The 16,049-nt window shown below is 33.3% G+C and overlaps 1 protein-coding gene across 1 annotated transcript in view; it reads right to left on the bottom strand.

Annotated features, from left to right (window-relative positions):
* The window catches only part of c12.2 (von Willebrand factor A domain-containing protein c12.2), a 75,034-nt gene that overhangs the window by 34,935 nt on the left and 24,050 nt on the right, over positions 1–16,049 (bottom strand). The gene's annotated exons all lie outside the window — the stretch shown is intronic.

The following is a 16,049-nucleotide window of genomic DNA, read 5'->3' as shown; positions in this document are numbered from 1 at the left end:
TTTTTTTATTTGAAAATTTATTTAAAAACCCTTACGGATTATGACATCCATTTTACATAGAATAATATTTACATTTTTCATTCATACTCTGTTGTTCAAAATAATATTTTTTACGTCTTTTGAAAAGCTTGTCCGAGTCTTTTGTTTAGTTTTATCTGGTAGTTTATTGTATAATTTCAGTCCCTGGTTCATTAGTCTCAATTGTCCTTGTCTTGTTTTAGAAAGTTGTATATGGTATTTGTCTGATATTCTCGTATTATGTCCATGTTGAATACAATTTTTTACAAGATTTAGTTCTTCGTCTACAATTACATTAGTGGCTAATTTATGGATAAATTTTAATGATTCTAGTTGAAAGAGTTCAGTTATATTTAATTGCTTAGTTTGTTTAAAAAGTTCTCTAGTTGCAGTTAAATAGGGAAGGTCATATACTAACTTTAATATTTTATTTTGTTGTCTTTGTAGTCTGTTTATGTCATTTTGATATCCTGCTCCCCATAGTTGCTTCCTCATCATCGGGACTTGGACTAACTTAGAATTACACACGTTGCTTTTTATATTATAAAACATTGTAAGACGGAAACAAAAGAATGAAAGCAGAAGGGAGAAAGACGATAATATGAATCATAACGGAAACATTTTAAAAGACGACTAGATGTTCAATTTAATTGATTATTTACTATGGGGAGTTTTATAGTTAATGGCTTTACTTATTTGTAATCTTTCTTGATTGTTTTAACATATTACAACAGAGATGAAGAACATTTAAGAGAAAGTAATATAGAAGTCTAGGCATCTACAGGGCTTATGACCTGTCAATGGCTGGTTTAAGTGGCCACTTTACACACTGTGTAACATTCACCATTCTGCCTATATTTGAACATTTATATTCCTTCAATTCTTTCATCTATTGATGTTTGTGAAGTTAAAGAGCTGAAACCTTTATTTATGCGGATTCATCAAATTGAATTATTTCACGTACATAACGCCTAAAAATATTATTTTGTCAATTTCTATACTTCTTCATGGACCAGGTAATTTATCAACAATATTTTGAGTTTGTCCAAATTTTTGTAGACAAGGACTGGATTCAACTCCCTGGGGAGCTGTTTATATTAACATATGTTTATATTAACATATTACACCCGCATAAATAAAGGTTTCAGCTTTTTAACTTCACAAACATCAACAGATGAAAGAATTGAAGGAATATAGATGTTCAAATATAGGCAGAATGGTGAATGTTACACAGTGTGTAAAGTGGCCACTTTAACCAGCCATTGACAGGTCATGAGCCCTGTAGATGCCTGGACTTCAATATTACCTTCTCTTAAATGTTCTTCATCTCTATTGCAATATGTTGATATAAACAGCTCCCCAGGGAGTTGAATCCAGTCCTTGTCTACGAAAATTTGGACAAACTCAAAATATTGTTTCTAGATTGTCTAAACGAAGACGATTTTTATTAATATGTTAAATTTCTACACCCGATTCTTGATTATAATTACGGTTTACGGTTTACGGTTTACAGATATAAGATGATTTGCGAATTCCGAGAAGTTATTATTGTTGAGACATCTCTTTTTTGATTATAATTTTTAATTTGTGTGAAGTTTTTCCAGCATAGAAATTTAGGCTATTAAAACAATTTAATTTATAAATCCCCGAATAAGTCAATTTATCACCCTTATCTTTACGATTTGATAAGATTCTACCTATGTTACTAGTATAAAATGCTGGCCGTTATTATTACTAAATGAGTTGATGTATAAGTGTAATCCTAACGGGTTTTTTAAAATTGTAAATAAATAAAAATAAAAAAAAAGATTCTACGCCAATTATCATTATTATTAGAATACATAATACTAGTATATCGTCAGCAAAGAAAATATACAAACAAACAATCAATCACGGGAATTTCCGTAGGGGTAGGCAGAGAGGACAGAACGCGATGTCACTCTGTCTTGGCATACAGACCTTGTTTCCTCTGCATTCAAATATTTTCTCATGTACGCACGCCAATTACTCCGACTCTTGAAATGTCTATCCAGCGTCGTATCTAGGGTCATGAGAGCCCCTGGCAAGATTTGAATTTTGCGTCTCCCAAAACTTATTTTCTACGAAGAGGAATTGAACAGACGGCTGTGGGTCTGCAAAGTGCGTCCCCCTGAGGGTTGCGCCCCTAGCACTCGCCCGCCTGGCCAGCCCCTAGCTACGACGCTGTATCCATCTACAAGTATTTGTAAGGTTTGTTCATGCCATGTCATTCTCGTTTTCTGCATCCATGAACATTTACATCGTAAATTCTTTTAGCCGTTATTTCGCTGTCCATTCGCGCTATATGGCTAAACCAACGCAGCACTCCTTTCTTGATTTTGCCGGTAGTACTAATCTCAGCCTTACATAATGCACGGATCTCGACTTTTGTGCACTTATCGTGCATAGTTTTACCACACATTTGCCTGATAGATCGCATTTCGACAATATTCGGCCTATTTCATCCTTGTTATTCTAATTCCGTACTTCGCTTCCATACATAAGGGCCGGTACCAGGACTCCGTCGTGAACCCGGTTTTGTTTCCTCATACACAATTCCTTAACTCTTCCATCTGTTGACTTTCGAGAAGTTAAAGAGCTGAAACCGTCATTGATAAAGAGTTGATTTATTTAAGAGATGAGGAAAAGTTTAAACATATGCAAAATGGTAAATGTTGCAGTGTGTACAGTGGCCAATTTTAAACGAGCCAATAACAGGTCATAACTCCTATAAATGCCGAGAGCTCCATATTCCCTTATCTCTAATGTTCATCATCTCTGTTGCAAAGTGTTAATCTTTATAATTCCCTAGGGGGTGAAATCCAATCTTGTCTACAAACATTTAGACATACTTAGAAAATTGATGTTTATGAAACTACGTAATATTTTTGTATTTTTTTTCCACCACAACAGGCCAGGGAGCCCAATAACAATAGTGAATAACAGCACAGAACACCTAGGCTTGAGAAATATCACAATTAATTTTCGTGTTCTCACCGGGAACCGATCCCGCAACTTTCCGTGCGAGGGTCCAGTATCTTAGCCATTACATCACGGAGGTCACTAGAATTGCGTTACAAATAAATTTATTAACATATTACAACAGAGATGAAGAACATTTAAGAGAAGGTAATATAGAAGTCTAGGCATCTACAGGGCTTATGACTTGTCAATGGCTGGTTTAAGTGGCCACTTTACACACTGTATAACATTCACCATTTCGCCTATATTTGAGCATCGATATTCCTTCCATTCTTTCATCTGTTGATGTTTGTGAAGTTAAAGAGCTGAAACCTTTATTTACGCGGGTGAGATTCATCTAATTGAATTATTTCACCTACATACTAGGCAACGCCTGAAAATGTTATTTTTTCAATTTCTATACTTCTTCATGGACCAGGTGGATTTATCAGCAATATTTTAAGTTTGTCCAAATTTTTGTAGACAAGGACTGGATTCGACTCCCAGGGGAGCTGTTTTCATTAACATATTACAACAGAGGTGAAGAACATTAAGAAGTTATATAGATGTTCAAATATAGGCAGAATGGTGAATGTTACACAGTGTGTAAAGTGGCCACTTAAACCAGCCATTGACAGGTCATAAGCCCTGTAGATGCCTAGACTTCTATATTACTTTCTCTTAAATGTACTTCATCTCTATTGTAAACAGCTTTCTAGGGAGTCGAATTCAGTCCTTGTCTACAAAAATTTTGACAAACTCAAAATATTGTTCATGAATTTATTGTTATGGTCCTGTCATTTTCGTTTGATTCTGCTTCCCGCCAAAAGTTCGCAATTCTCTTACAAAATGTTTCGTTCACAAGCTGCCGATTTGTTCGACTAATTCAAATTTGAAAGTCAAATTGCTTCTATCGCGGTACCAGACATTTCTGTCGTTTGGGATTAGTAGATCTGATATTTATACACGGACATTAGTATTGTTTGTATCGGTAGAAAGTTGTTTCCGACCGCGGAAGCCTCTCTAATTATCAATTTAATCGTTGTGGGGAACCAGACACGCAACACTCGGGGCAGATTAGCAACATGGGGTGCATTCACTCTATTCCCCGTGTGATGCGAGGACTGTACTATATTTTATTGCCTCAAATTACCGAGCTCAAATGTCTATTCATTAAGAAACACCGTTTCCCCTACGTGTAAATAAAATGTAAACACAATTTTCCGAGTTTTCTTTGGAAACAACATTACAAAATATAATTTAATTACTAAACCCTTTTTTGTCCCCGGGTAAATTAGAAGTTGAAGCATATTACTACTACTACTACCATCACACCATTCCCCCGTAGGGGTAGGCAGAGAGAATGGACCGGCACATACGTCTATCCTGGCATATATTCCTAGCTTCTTCCACATTCATACATCTTGTCATACATGCCCTTCGGTTCTGTCTGCTTTTAACATGACCAGACTTAAGATTTTGGTTTATCTGATCATGCCACGTCTTCCTTGGTCGTCCTCGTCTCACATTAACGCTCATTTTCACCATATATAGTTGTTTTACCATTATTCCATCCTCCATTCGTTCAACATGACCAAACCATCTCAGAGACCCTTTCTTAATCTTATCCATTATACTTGACACAGATTTAAACTCACCTGGTTTTTATTTCTCACACATTCGTCAAAGAGATCGCATTTCAACCGCTTTCTTTCGGCTTTCATCCTTCCTTTGCCAGTTCCATGTTTCACTTCCATACATAAGTTTTGGGACTAAAACTCAGTTGTGAACTGCCAGTTTAGCTGCGATTGACATATTTTTATTAGCAATTAGTGTGCCTAGTGCACCGTTCATTTTGTTGCCCGCGTTCACTCTCCTTTCAACGTCTTTTTCTACTCTTCCATCACTTGAAAACATGCTTCCCGGATACACAAATTCTTCATCTTGATCACAAGACATTCGTTGTTTACATTTATTATGCAGTCAGTAACCTCACTTCCCCTTTCAAATACCATCACTTTAGACTTACTTTCGTTTATCGCCAATTCGCTCTCTAGGCATACATCATACATTCTAAAGACTATTTTTTGCAAATTCTCGTTACTGCTTGCTAACAGAACTGCATCATCAGCATACAACAAGAAGCTTACTGAAAAATTATCCATTTTTACTCCAATACCCATACATATTATCTCTTTCATATAGTTGTCTATGTATAGGTTAAACAACTATGGTGACATTACACATCCCTGTTTCACGCCTTTTGAGATCGCAAACCAAGATGTGAATCCCCCATTAACTCTTACACACACTAAACTCTCCTCATAGAGATGATACTGCACGTATTAGTTTATTTTTTACTCCATACTTTTCCAACACGCCCGACAAATTCATTATATCTACTTTGTCATAGACTGTTTGCAAATCAACAAATGCGCAGAATAGTTTCTGACTATTTGCCAAAAACTTCTCCGTTAGCATTCGTAGCGCAAAAATTTGATCCGTGCATCCACGTCCACTCATAAAGGCTCCTTGCACGTCCCACACTTTATCTTTCAAGCATATTTCGGTCAAATAATAGAGCATTTATTTTCTGAAACGGTCGTTTGTTTTGTTTTTTGTGATATTTATTTATGCATATTTTCATTTTCTTATTTCGATTTGTTTGAAATTATCGTCTCCGGTTATAACCGTAATCAGGCGGAGGCGATAAGACTAGCTGACCCATATAATCACGCTTGCTTTCTATTAGATTCAGCTCCTGGACGTCTAAGACAGTTCTTCGGTAGTCACGTCTGAACTACGGGACGCGGACCCGGTTAGGTTAGGTTAGGTTAGGTTATTAGGTTAGGTTATATTTTCATTTTCTTATTTCGATTTGTTTGAAACTATCGTCTCCGGTGATAACCGTAATCAGGCGGAGGCGATAAGACTAGCTGACCCATATAATCACGCTTGCTTTCTATTAGATTCAGCTCCTGGACGTCTAAGACAGTTCTTCGGTAGTCACGTCTGAACTACGGGACGCGGACCCGGTTAGGTAGGACACACGGGAGTTAGTCGCAGACAGAGGCCTGGAGAAATTTCGTGGACACCAAATATGCTCCACCTAAAGAGCGGACATGGCTTAAGTATGAAGGTAGTTCATATTGTTGATTTTTATCATACATCATTTAACATTAATATTCGTTATTAAATATAATTGAGTAGATGCGAATTATGCTATTCAGATTAGCTATAGAATTATATATTACTATTCATATTAGTAAAAAGAGCGAAATGCAATGAAAATTGCCTAATTAACGTACAATACGGTATTGTTCCTATAGAACAAACCTTTTGAACTTTTTCAAAGATGGTGAATGGTAATTATTTTTATTTATTTATACATTTCATAATATATACAATTTTTTGTTCACTTTGCTCAGCTGTATGAAACAGTACTTACGATTATCTTGTTATATTAGTTTAAAATATTTTATTATTTAATTTGTTTTTTCATTTATTCTTAAATTGATTAAATTTTCTAATGAATATGTTGTATAATTTTTAGGTTTATTTTTTTTTATTAATCTTGGGTAAAAGGAAATTTATGTTTTTGTTTTTAAAAAAAATATCAAGCCAAATTTGTTAGTTTTATAAATTTTTGTAAAAGGCAGATTTGCTGGTTATGTTAATAAAATAAAAATAAAAATAAACTTCACGAATGGATAATGTTAAGCATATTGCCTATTCAAAACTCATAGTGCTACGTCGATTGCCTATACAAAGCGCACGGTTTCAAATTCATAATAAAAATGCACGGTACTATACTGATTACCGATTGCCTATCGAATGTTCAATTTTGTTTTTCATGTATAAGTAAAATATAAAACAAAACAAAAAAAAGCTATTTGAAAATATAAACTAAAATAAGAGTTCATTAAAATAATTTTTTTAAAGAAACAATGCAAACTTAAGAGACAAACTTAAACTTAGAAGAAAAGATGGAGAAAACTGTATTTCAATTTGAATTTATGATAGTGCGAAGAAAGATAATTTGTTACTAAAATGCAATACTAATATTATAAATGGTAATGTGTAATATTTTTTTTTTGTTTGTGTTCCCTTCACGTCGAAACGGAGCGACCGATTAATAATAATAATAATTATGGATAACTTATATAGCGCCATTTTCGTAATATAATACCTCAAGGGCGCTTCACAAAGTGATAAAGATATAAATTTAATTTTAACTTTTTAATTTAAGAAAAATAATGTACTTTTTCATAATACTTTTTCACCACATGCCAAGAATTTATTCAAATGATTTAGAGAACAAGTGGGTTTTAAGTTTCTTTCGAAACATAGCCTCACTCTCACAGTTTCGCACCTCTGCTGGGAGAGCATTCCATGCAGTAGCGCCTGCGACCGCAAATGCACGTTCGCCGAATTTAGTGCGCTGTTTGCGTAGAGGTATAATAACTTTTCCTTTCGACGTAGATGTAGCTGATCTAAGCATAAGACGTATGTCAGCTAGTTCATCTGAAATGCAGAGTTCCCTTAGATATTCTGGAGCAGAGTTGTGCGGTGACTTATACATAAGCCAACAGAGTTCGTATTCCACCCTCTGTGGAAAACGTAGCCAATTGCAATTGCGAAGTAGTGGAGTGATATGACTGAACTTAGAGATTCCAAAAATAAGTCTCCATTCAATAGAGACTGTAGGCGAGTGATATACCTTTTTGTAAAGGGATAGCTGGAAAGGTGATAAGTAAAATAGGATACTTATTTTTCATCCCGAATATATAAAAAAACATAATATTATATCAACAATAAGCAGCACTATTTTAAAATGATTAGGCGGTAAGTGGGATGTCAAAATGAATCAATTTAAAATTAATTCTTTGAATTTCTATAATTGACTTGCTTTCTCTCTGATTAGTTTGGTTTGCTTTTCGTTTTAGTCCTGCAGTAGGATTTTGGATTTGTGAACAAAATAATGATGCTACATCGCCATAGACTAACGGATCGTCATATTAAAAAATATATATAGTTGGAGGACCGGCAATCGAAACAAGCTACTTTCTACTTCGAAAAAATACATTATTCCACTCGGAAAGTTCTTATCGATAAACGGCAAAACGAATTAATCACCTAACTAATTTCTCCCTACTGCATGCGAGCGAAGACGCGGGTAGAGGCTAGTAATATAATGTGCTAGAATATTTGTTAGCAATGATAATAATTAGTTGTATTGTTTTCTGTGTAAAAAATATTTTTTAAATCCTAAAATAATTTCAGAAGTTTTCTTGAATTCCGACATGTATTTTTTTATAAAACGCATCTTTCTCAAGACATTTCATGCCTGAAATAAATAGTAATTAATGATCCCATATTCTTTCGATATTGCTATTGTGGTAAGAATCCTTTTACAAATAAAATATTGTACTTAGACATTCAACATCAACTATTGATTACTGTAATTGGCGTTTTCAAAGCAGAAGCACATTTTCATGTTTATTTCTGGTAAAATATAAGTACCTACCAAAGTCATGAACTGAAACACGTGGAAATATTATACGCGAATCGGAAGTTTGGCAAGAAATTAGAATAAGTTTGTGGCACGCAAAATAAGACAGTTCTACAAGCCGAGGCGGGAGCCACGGGCACACTTCGCGTTGCGTGTCAAAAATTAATACATTATTCTCTCACACGACACGGGCTTTAGTATCAATCATTTCAATTTAATAAAATTATTATACTCGCGCGTTCTGTGTCATTAATCAAGATAATAATTATTGTTCACTCTTGAGTGGCTATGTCATATGAGCGTACATATCATCTCTCTTATTTAAAAAATAAATAAAATAATAATAATAATAATCAAAGTTTATTAACAAAAATAACAATTACTTTATCTACTTCATACACACTTAGGTAATAGATTTCTCTGGATCATGTCTAGTCTGCCTAACTAGGTACAACCTGTTTTAAGGCAGGCAGAATGAAGTCGCATTCTGCGATAACAAGTCTAAGTTATGTGTTTTTAAAATAAATTATGGAAAATAGATTACTTAACCTTTCCCTTACTGACCTAATAACACCCACGCGTTACGGTGCTGTGTAGTCACTATACATTAAAAAAATAAGAGATTTAAAAAGGAATATTTATAGGGAATGGCTTTAATTAACCATAATTTAATTCAAAGATGATAATATTTCAAATCTAACTGCTGAAAACATGAAAAAACCATTGGGTATCGCTAACGACTCGGGCGAAACGTGCACCCGCGAGAACTTCCCGAGAGCTACTAAGTAGCTAGTACTGGACTACGTGACTGGACATGTAGTGGACGTGTAACTCCAGGTGTTATTGGTATACTGTGAGTATACTTTTGATGATATTTGTAATTTATCTCCGATTTCCGATAAAATGCTTTTTTATGCTTAATGAGTACTTATTATTTGATAACAATATATTAATATATGTAATAAACATCACCTATTGCCTCAGCAAAAACGTCGTGAAATAGCGAATATAATTAATTTTCTAAAAATTGCCTCCGGTTCAATCGGCTGTCCTGAAGTACTATGCAAACTTTCTATCAATGTTCCTTCCAAAGTTCTAAGGAATAACCTTCTTCTTCACATACCTCTTGTTTCATCTAATTATAGGCAAAATTCATATTGATGGTGAACTTTTAATAATCTTAATGTAATAAATAAATAATTTAACATAGATTTATTTGCAAATAATCTTAATGACGTACGGCGTTTGCTTTCGAAATAATTCGTAGTATTTTTTCTTTTCTTTTGAATTTACATTAAATTACTATTCATTTTATGTTCGAGAATCTTTTTTAACTTACTGTGATGCTACTTGTGAAAAACTGTAATTGGCTTATTTGTTATTTGTTTTGTTATATATATAAGATAATTATAGCTGTTGGTTATCCAAATAAATATTTTTTTAAAATAATAATAAATAACAAATTATTTCAGTCGATACGTAAATGTGTAATGGAGGAATACTGAAAATCTAAACCCAATATTTATTTATAAATATATTATAGTTATTAGACGCAATGCGTACTAGCTACACATCACCGGGGAGGGAGGATTAACAGTATATAGTCGGTGATACTGCAATATTGTGTAGTTATCAATTGAATATTTTGGCAGGCGATCTGAAAAAGTGTTCCGTTCATACATTACTTACGATTTTAATTAAACATAATTACCGCTTTCATTATTTAGAATAAAATAGCAAAAATGAAAAACTAACAGCTCTTAGTCCCTATAGTGAATTTATTTCAGCAAAACGATTTAGTAAAAAAAGGTTACGTGGTATTCCAGTATCACGGACGGTATGATACGTTTTGAAATACCCTTATTCCAAAATATCTTGTCTTTTGCTTAATGTTTTCTCTGTGTACAGTTATGATAAAAATAGTGAAACAGACTTAGAACCCTGGATGACAGCTTTCGACTCGATGGCTACTCTCAGGTAAAAATCCTCAAAAAGAAAATCTAAGGAGATAAGTCCGCCTCGTAGTGCAGCGGTTGGCATCTTCACCTACCATTTTCGCGGCTCTGGGTTCGATTCGTGGCAGGGTGAAGTGAAATATTGATTATAAAATTAGTTTAAGCTGTCATATTTCATTGTTCCCGGACTGGCACCAGAAGCGTGAGATTGATCATCTTACCTTAATGTAATAGATGGTCGAAATACGCTGCACTTGGTTTACCGATGCAGTGCCCTAAGCACCACTGGGTGCGGGAAAGGGAATGACGATGATGATTTGCTAAATGTAACACGACGTTGCAGCACCGTTTGCAGAGAATTTTTAGCACATTTTTTAAGAGTTAACGTTTTCTACACGGGTTTATCTAAAATTCGAATAAATAACAAATTACAACAGGGATGGAGAATACCTTAAATAATCGAATATGGATTTCATTTATGGGTCTAGGCATTTACAGGGCTTATGGCCTGTCATTGGTTGGTTTAAGTGGCCACTTTACACACTGTGTAACATTCACCATTTTGCCTATGTTTAAACATCCATATTTCTTCAATTCTTCCATATGTTGATTTTAGTAAAGTTAAAGAGCCAAAACCTTCAAACTCAAATATTGTAAAGAATAAATAACATTATTCGATTTCTAATAGCAAAATCAGAAGGCAATTATGTAAAAGCCTATGAAAATGGCGTCACTTTTTTTGGAAAATCAAACATTTTAACATGCATTTGACATCCCGAACTAGTATTTTTTATAAAACCATTTTAATTTCGGAGAATGAATACTTTAAAAAAGGTTTATTTTTTATATAAACAAAAAGAATTACCCGCTAATTCTCTATTCTAAAACAAAAACCCATATAATTAAGAATAGTCCAGAAACCGCATACGCACATCAAACAGAAGGCGACTAAACTACTCATAAACGAGTAGGTTAACGTTTTGACCCATTGGTTTCTTTGTAGACGTCGCTCAGTACGCAACTCCTGATTTGAATTCAACTATGCCGTGTTTCGTCTTTTTAAAGTTTAGAAATACTGCTAGGATCTTAAAGAAACGGGATGCAATCACATTTCATCTGTAATTTGCAAATGAATGTGTTTGTAACAAATGCATTACTTAAAAAATGAATTAGTTTTCCATCTGTCAGATTGTCGAAGAAACAAAATGAATATTTCGTTAGTGTTGCCAGGGTAGTAATTTTTTTTTTACCCTTCTTTGCTCATCTAATGAGAGAACTGATGAAAATTGGATCTCGGATTAAACAACTCGTAGACATTTGACCGACATTATCTTTAAAACATCAAATATTATTTAACATGATATAAAAATATCCGTTTTATGTAAAATAAAATTTGTTTTATATTTTAAGTTTAATGTTCATTAATTCAATTATTCTTATTAAATGGCCCTTTACTTATCTACTATGTTGTGTCAATCAATATTTCCGCGTGTACAATAAATTTTTAGAGAAATTAATAGATTGCTTTTTTTTACCTTACATTTGTGATATAATTATATTTTTTCCCATCGTGCAACATTACGGCGGCTTCACAAATGCGCGCGGTGAAAGTGAGGCATACTGGGGGAATTATTGGACTCAGTCCGATGTATTCAAATATGATTCTACGCTCCTTCTGGACTATTCGTAATTCTATGCAAAAACCATATTATATTAAAGATCTTACAGTTAATAATTCTTACGTATTACAAGATATAAGTAAGTCAATAATTAATATAAGTAAAAACCAGTAATGTGTAATTACTGATAATTTTGTTAACATTAATCTTATTTTGTTACAAAAATAGCTTGTGTGATCTATCGAAGGGTAAAACATGTTTAAAATAAATTTAGTCAATCATTTCAAACTCACGAAGAAAATGACTACCTAATTGAAAATAATTATACTGACCTAAAAACTATTCATCGAAAACCCTGCGAGTACTCTAAAAAGTTTTCTTTTCAGGGGTTGATTCGGCTTAAAAAAAACTTAAAATTTCAATTTAATTAAAAGCAATATTTTTTTATGTGATTAATACCACCACATTCAAACGAAACTATGAATGAAGCGAGTTCTCATAATAAAATTATACGCGACCTCTCATACGTTCACTTGATGTTACGTAATGGCAATTCTAAAAGCGTATCTGGTTTGGCGGTTGGGAATTCTAATTCCAGAAAGTTAAATTAGGCTCTAGAATTGAAATGAAAACATTTAAGATGGGCGAATGATAATACTCGCATTTAGTCCATTAGGCTGGATGTAACTTTCCTGCGCTAATTATTTCCCTCGAGGATAATGTGCCTTGGACATGAAATGCGCGGAGCCATTTGGCGCAGAAGGAAAATAATACTGATGACAAATGATTACAAACAGAGCCGGCATTAGACCGAGTAAAGAAAACAAAACACAATTAATACATAAATGAAAACATTAGTGTTATGATTATAAATGAAGAAGAAAAACGAGATTTCTACTGTTTTTTTATAAACAACGATTTTGATTGTTTATTTATCGAGTTGGCGTTTAATTTGTATAACTCCATGTTAGAATCTTAATATACAAACTAAACATGATTTAAGGACTATTTTTTTTATTTTAATTTTAAAAATGGACTAAGGTTCCGCCTTGTTAGAGCGTTTTCAAACCAATGTGAAGATTGAGTAGATAAAAGTCTTTATATACAGTTATACAAGTCTAGGTACTTAAATAATCCTGTAACGCATCATGCTTTACGTGTACATAGTTATGGGAAAAACTCATTTCGTAACGAGCGGAAATTTGGGTATTTGTGTTTTAAAGAAATTTATATTATTTAAGAAAAGCATTTATTGACAAATTGTGAAAATAACTGTGAACAGTGGGCGGTAAGAATCTGCGTAGGTAACAAACGGACTGCTATTTACTAAGCCGCAACCGGACCTGATTAGGAAGCTACTAACTTTTGATATTAAAAAGGTCACAATTTGCATTGTGTATTACAAAAATGTGTCACTATTTACTGCGTGGCAAAAATGTCAAGACTGACACGCATTAAAACATTTGCTGGCAGTTAGGCCACCGACATAGATTAGCTTGAACACGTTTATGGGACAGTGTTACAGTACGTAGATAAACAAGTGAAAATCATTATATTATTCATTATTCATGACATTATCCAATTTCTCAGTATTAGAAGAATGGAATGACATGGAATAAATTTATCATATAAATACACTTAAAATTAAAGAATTTAAGAAACTGGTTTGAGAAACATAAAAAGATTCATAGTATTTAGGGCATATCCTAGTAGGTGAAATAATTTAAGTATCTATATATAATAATTGAAACAGTAAAAATAATTCGTGATTTAGGCGTTACTTTTGACGAAAAACTGAACTCCCCTAAACATATTTCAAATATCAGAGATAAAGAAATGAGAAAGCTAGGTTTCATGTTGAGAATTTCCAAAGACTTCAATAGTACACACACTCTTTACCCTGCGTTTGTTCGTAGTCAAGTGGAGTACCGTAGTCAAATATACAAAGTACACATTAAACTTCTTGAATCGATACAGAGAAGAGTTCTACGACACATTAACTATAATCTCAATACCCCAATAGATATGATCAACTATAAAGAATTACAAGCAGAATTCAAACTACCTTTATTGTATGACAGAAGAAAAATGTTTAGTTTAAAGTTACTGTATAAAATAGTCAACTCTCTATTTGATTGCCCAGAAATGGTACAATTAATAAAGTATTATGTACCACAAAGACAAGGCAACAAATCTTATTTCTGGAAGAAAACTGCCGAATCAACGTCAATTACAATAACGTTATTTTTAGGTTGGCAATTATTGCTAATAAATGTGGGAATACTGTTAATATTTTTAACACGGGTGATTCACAAATCAAAAAATGTCTAGAATCTCATTTTTTCCTTTGAATTTACGTTTAATTATATTTAGTTTTCTCCTTATATTCAAGAGTATTTTGTATCTTACTTTTATTTTCATTTTCTATTTTAACTTAGTTCTCCAATTGTATTTGGTTTATTTAATGTAATTTGATTGTTTTACATCACGTGTACCAATGTAGTAGGTATATTTAATTTTGTATTACTGTGTACAATAAAAGCGAGTAAGCCGTGTAAAACAATATATATTTTATTATTAAAAAATCGAAACTCACCTATCAACATGTGTCTAAGCTCTTTTACTTCACAAAAATCATCAAATGAAAGAACTTGAGAAAAGGGGATGTTCAATATAGGCAGAATGTTCAATAGACGTCCATATTATCTTATCGTCTGTTGAAATATCAGTACGAACTGCCGAAGCGAGTACAAAAGATTCGTGTCTTTATTTTTTTAGAGGATATGCGGAAACAGGACAGTATACAAAATAATCACTCGAGCTCCAAAATCCAGGTTAAAGATACGAGAATACGTTTGTACGAAGAAAAGTCAGACCACATATATTCTTAATATGGCGGAAAATGTTTTCAATATTATTTGTTTCGCTAACCAAGCTGGGAAACTAAACCAATGAGATCGCTAATAGCGGGGTAACGTGTTCACAACTACACAACGAAAGATTAGGATGAACTTGGTTCGTAAAAGCATAAGACAAATCAATCTTTTAAAAATCCATCGAGAAAATTTTATCATAACTATAGAAGATAATAAATCCTACACTTCGCGGACGAATAGCAATTGAAACCGAACCCGCAACGGACCTCGGTAGTATAAAGTTATACATGGAAAGGCGGTCTGGGCCCCGATTATAATGGAAAGTTAACAGAGATATCTTCGACTGTCTATAAAGAAAAACCGATATTTGTGTACGAAAACGAGCATATTTGCATGAACATTTAAAGTATCTTCTTCGGTAACTTATAATTGAACATACTTAGGAGAAAATAATGTATGCATATTCCGCTTTTCATACAGAAAACTTAATTTTACTTTGTAGATAAAATTGAAGATAAATGTTAACTTCTCATTGTAATCGGGGCCCTGACTTTTCTTCATATTCCAGTATTTTCTCCCTGGATTATGGCAATATAGTAGTGAGATTTTAACACAGAATAGATAGTTACCATTAGCGTGTCTCCATCGTTTTGCTTTTAAGACAAACTGTTTCTTATGGGAGCTAAGACCATCCAAAAACCCAAAAAAGCGCCCAGTTTTATCTGCCGTCTTCAGACGTACGGTATACAAATATGATAAATGATATCGAAAAAATGAAAAGGTACTGACACAGAAAATTTAATTTTTAAACTTTATCTAAAAAAAAACAACATCGGTTTAGTTTTGGGGTGCGGAAAACGGGACAACAAAACCTCGATTTTAGTTAGGTATAATCAGTCCGACGTACAGTTGTCGTTTTTGGCACAATATCGGGAATGAATGGCAGAAAAACTATGTTCAAATACCTATTCATCGAACTTCTGACACCGCCTATCCTATTAACCACTACGCTACGGAAAAAAATATTTAGACAAACCTATTTTTGATAATAATTTAAAATGACAGTGACGACAATGCGATATAATTTTTG

This window comes from Micrasema longulum, unplaced genomic scaffold (assembly GCF_059751315.1).
Source record: "Micrasema longulum isolate JH-2025_06_02 unplaced genomic scaffold, ASM5975131v1 h1tg001243l, whole genome shotgun sequence".
Classification (NCBI taxonomy): domain Eukaryota; kingdom Metazoa; phylum Arthropoda; class Insecta; order Trichoptera; family Brachycentridae; genus Micrasema; species Micrasema longulum.
The sequence above is the reverse complement of the archived record's forward strand: the minus strand, read 5'-3'. Positions and strand labels throughout refer to the sequence as shown.